The following is a 5,391-nucleotide window of genomic DNA, read 5'->3' as shown; positions in this document are numbered from 1 at the left end:
GCAATTTGGTCTTTTCACATGTTAGTTAACGATGTTAGCTAATAGAGGGTGATAGGAGTGTCAAGGTAAGACAACATTTGAGGCTATGTCTAATAGGGAACTCTATACTTTGACGATAATACAGGGAATAAGCGAGTTTATATATATAGATAGAGTAATCATATAAGGAATTTTCTGCTAAATATAGGACGACAAGAGGCTATCATCCACATGCCTACGCTCAATAAACAGTGGAAAATGCGACGGGGGAGCAACGACGAAAAAGAAGTGCTAGTATCTTGACATCTCAACAATAGTAGGGGTAGGTCGTCCGGGAGCCGGTTGCTAGCGGCGCCGGCCGGCAGATTGCTCGATCTGATCGGTCTCGCGATAGATGCTTGCACGGTGCAGACTTTAAGCAGTTAATCGTGTTTTGGCGGCTATTCTTCATGTGCGCTCCTGTCGGTGATTTGTTGCATCCCTCCCTCATGTGGCCACAGGATTTTGATCCAACCTCGTGTCCACTCGCGTGGCAAGTCCACTGTCGAGGCCGCAGGACGAGCACTGTCCACGAAAGACTAACCAAACCATGTCGTTTTCTTGAACACAGGGAAAGAAAAAAAAAAGAGCGATCCATGCCGTTGAGGCTTGCTACCTACAGTACTGGGTACTAATGTACTATGTGTTGACTATATAATCCTACTCCTACCATCGTTACCTAACCAACCAACAGGGCCCAGCTTTTTGCACAAAGTTTTGTCGCCATAATGAAGCATTGCCTGGGAAAGCCGTCGATTTCGAGCGCTTGATGACCGTATAGACCAGCCTGGGCGAGCACCCCAGGCCACGCTGCAAACCAAACATCCCCTACATCCCAGTGTTCATGCTCTGGAAGATACAATTTTAGCACAACACTAAGTTTAAATATTTTAAATTTAACTATGTAAAAGTAATAATATTAATAATATCAAATAAATATAATTAGATTTACACTTCTCCTATATTTCAGATGCCTGAATTTTAAGTTGATTTCAGACAACACTCATGTACTACATGTAAATTTTTACTACTGTTATTTGTTATTTGTCATTGTGTCATAACATATTAAATTTTTGTCCTTGTCTTCCTATAGAACTAACTGTAAATTGTTAATTGTCTTTGTGCCAACACAAATCAGATTTTATCATATTTGTAGTTTTGTCTAACGGTTTTTTTATTCTCGATACCAAAAAAATTGTGGATTGCGTGTAAAAAATTGCGGTGAAAGGAATCTAATATTAATATAAAATATATGCAATAACCTATCGGATGAAAGGAAAATTTTAGCAAATCCCTTAGATTTATCATGAGCATGTTTTCATAATATATCTATTTGTGCCATAAACATTAATTACTCCCCTCGGTCCATTTTATCTGACGCACACGCATATCAACATTCAAATCTTTAAAAACTTTGACCAATAATTAGGCTAATAATTTTTAACTATTATAATACAAACTTTATATTATTAAATTTGTAAGGATTTATACTATCCAATGATTATAAGTTTATAAGCATAAATAATATAATATAAAGCAAATAAATGGTCAAAGTGTAATTTATAAGACCGTATCATTCTAACTTACGCCAGATAGAACGGACCGGAGGGAGTAATATTTTATCTATATATTTGAACAAACTTTAGATATTTTATTAATTAAGAATGCATTTAGAGTTATACTTTTTTAGATGGAGCTGCTAGTACGGTAGGAATACACGATTGAAAAGGTAACACCAACTGCGCACGTAAGCCTCGTGGATTCCACGCACAAGCGGACAAATCCGGTAATACTAATCCCGGTCCATCGCCGACAGTCAACAGCTACTAGCTAGACCGTTCGGCCGGCCTCTCTTTCGCGTGCACGTAGCACGTCCTCGCTCTGTCAATAATAGAAGAATGCAATTCTGGCTTCCCGACAACTTAATCAGTTTAAATTTTAATTAAAATTATATAAAAAAATAATGACATTTCTGATGCAAAGTTAATATCATGACGCAGCGGGCTTAACTGCCCTACTGCTATAGGTTTCGAGGCCATCATGGATGATAGGGTACGGAGACTTGGCCACGGACGTACTGTACGTCTGTACTCCTGCTCACCGTCCAGCCGATGGACCCGCATCACCCACCCAACAAGACCGCATCACATGTCATTGTCTAGTCGACATTTCAACGATAGCGCCGCGTCATAGGTTTTTTTTTTAAAGCACAGGGGAGTCTCCCGGATAGTCTTAAGAAAGAAGGTGAGGCGTTGCACGGGAGCCCGCGCTCGAACCACGGGCGGGCAGCCTGAGCCCCTGCTTGGCGGTAGGCAACGCCGTAGCTGCGCTGTCAGGCTCGTTGAAAGCTCACAACAAACATATTTACGGGCCTTGTTAAAATCTAGGACGTAAAATTTTAGAGTGCCACACGAGGGTGTCGTATGGGGTGTTTGATACTAATAACAAAACTAATTACAGAATCCATCAGTAATCCGTAAGACAAATTTATTAAACATGATTAATCCATCATTAGCACATGAGTTACTATAGCACCGCATTGTCAAATCATGAACTAATTAGTGTTAGAAACAACAGTGCCTCTAAACCGTAGATCAAGGTAAGCATCTTACTTAGGGTTCCTCTAGTTCGCCCTGGCGCAATTGCGCCGCAGCCTCGTGGATGCCGGTGTCGAGGGAGCTCGGCGCGGTAGAGTCCAGCGTGGTGTAGACGAGGTCCAGTGACGATGCAGAGGCGACGGTGAGGTTGGTGGCAGGCTTCCCGTCACTGGCAGCATCCTCTTTAGATCGGATTAGGATTTTCTGTTCGTGGTTACGGCGGTCCCCGGTCAACCTCGTAGTTAGAGCCGTGATCCCCACCTATCTTTTATAGTGCTGTGCGACAGGAGCCCACCAACCATATTAGGGTTGGGCGCCCCCGATCAGGGCACAGATCCAAGAACCCAATATGCCGTTGGGCCTATTGGTGGAGATCATCTAACATTACCCCTCCTTGATCTCACTACCATCTTTCAATTTCATATCATTTTACTTTTGTTCATTCCATTACAGATTAGCGTATAGAGCATGTTTCATCGTCACGGTCAATTGCCGATAGATTTAACAGCTACAACACATCACTATATCCTGAAAATAGATACTTAACTTTGGGCCTTCTTTTGTCCAGGAATTTTAGGCTTTCCCTTAAACCCATGCTATCTACATGTTCACTGAACACGTTGGGTGGTAAGCCTTTTATAAGCGGATCCGCGAATATCTTTTCGGTACTTATATGCTCAAGACTTATGACATGATCCCAGACTTTATCTTCACAACATAATACTTTATGTCAATGTGTTTGGCAGCACCACTTGACTTATTGTTGTGAGCATACTGTACTGCCGGATTATTATCGTAGTATAACTTAAGTGGTCTATAGATGTCGTCAACCACCTTCAAACCGGGTATGAACTTCTTTAGCCTAGTTCACCTGCCCCGTTGCCTCATAACACGCTACAAACTCGACATACATTGTGGACGATGTAGTGACGGTTTGCTTTGAGCTTTTCCATGAAATAGCTCCCCCTGTGAGAGTGAATACATATCCAGACGTGGATTTTTTATTATCTCCCGCATAATCAGAATCTGAACATCCCACTGTATGGAGTGAATCAGATCTTCTATACGTCATCATGAGGCTTTTTGTTCCTTGCAAATAACACAAGACGTTCTTTACTAATTTCTAGTGTTCTGTTCTAGGATTGCTCTAGAATCTGCCAAGTAACCCGGTAATAAATGCCAAGTCAGGGCGCGTACATCCTTGAGCATATTGCAAGCTTCTGACAGCTGAAGCATAAGAAACCGCTTTCATTTGATCGATCTCATATTGGTTCCTAGGGCATTAAAAATCCCCATATCTGTCGCCTTTGACTATAGGAGCAGGTGAGGGACTATATTTGTGCATACTGAATTTCTTTAAGATTCTTTCTATGTATGCCTTTTGTGACAGTCATAATACTTCTTTACTTCTATCTCGGTGAATCTCGATCCCTAGAACGAACGAAGCTTCACCAAAATCTTTCATATCAAATTTTTTTGAGGACAAAAACTTCTTTGTCTCCAGTAGTAGACTGACATCACTACTAGCAAGTAAGATATCATCCACATATAGGACAAGAAAGATAAACTTCCCATTCTTAAACTTTGTATAGACACAATTGTCCTCTACATTCTCTTTAAACCTAAAATTCTTTATTGTCTGATCAAACTTCAAGTACCACTGTCTTAAAACTTGTTTTAATCTATAAATGGATTTCTTTAGACGACATCCCATTCGTTCTTTTTCCTTATATGATAAAACCTTTCGGTTGTGACATGTAAACATTTTCCTCCAAGTCCCCATTGAGAAATGCCGTCTTTACATCCATCTGATGTAATTCTAAATTGTAATGTGCCACTAATGCCATTATGATTCTTAAGAAATCTTTATATGAGACTAGAGAAAGGGTCCCATTGTAATCAATTCCTTCTCTTTGCGTAAAGCCTTTTGCCACAAGTCGCACTTTATATCTCTCTATATTCTCTTGAGAGTCAAGTTTTGTTTTGTAGACCCATTTACAGCCTACTGTTTTGGCTCCTTTAGGAATTATTTCTAAGTCCCAAACTTTATTGGCATTCATAGATTTCATTTCATCTTCCATGGCCTCAAGCCACTTTGATGAATGAGCACTTCTCATGGCTTATTCAAATGAGGTGGGATCATCCTCCATTTAAGATTTTTCAGTATTGTATACTTCATAGTCAGTAGAAATAACTAATTTTCTAACTCTTTGAGACCTTCTAGGGGCCTCCATATTTGGCACATCTTCTGTTTGAGGCTGCTCCCCCTCATGTGTGGCAATATGTTCTATAGGATCCTAAAGAACAGGTTCCTTATCGTCATTGATTGTTGCCACAGGCGGAATAACAACAGATGCTGGCACCACAATATCTTGCACTGTTGGTGCAGCGACAGCAGGTAGTGAGAAAAATAGCTCATGAATTATTGGAGTGGGCGCATACACCCTCTTCTCTTCAAGGTCAATTTCTCGAGCTACCATGCTCTCCCTCATCATTTTATCCTCTAGGAAGACAGCGTGTCTCGTTTCCACAAACTTTATATGTCTATCTGGACAGTAGAAACAAAAACATTTTGACTTTTCTGGGTAGCTAATGAAATAGTAACTTACTATTTTGGGATCTAGCTTCCTAATGTTTGGGTTAAATATTTTAGCCTCAGTAGGACTCCCCCCCCCACACGTAAGTGGTTTAGTGAGGGTACTCTTCCTATCCATAACTCATATGGTGTTTTAGGCACCGACTTACTTGGTACTCTATTGAGAATATGAATGGCGGT

Source organism: Miscanthus floridulus, chromosome 19, assembly GCF_019320115.1.
Source record: "Miscanthus floridulus cultivar M001 chromosome 19, ASM1932011v1, whole genome shotgun sequence".
Lineage (NCBI taxonomy): Eukaryota > Viridiplantae > Streptophyta > Magnoliopsida > Poales > Poaceae > Miscanthus > Miscanthus floridulus.
This window is presented reverse-complemented; position numbering follows the sequence as displayed.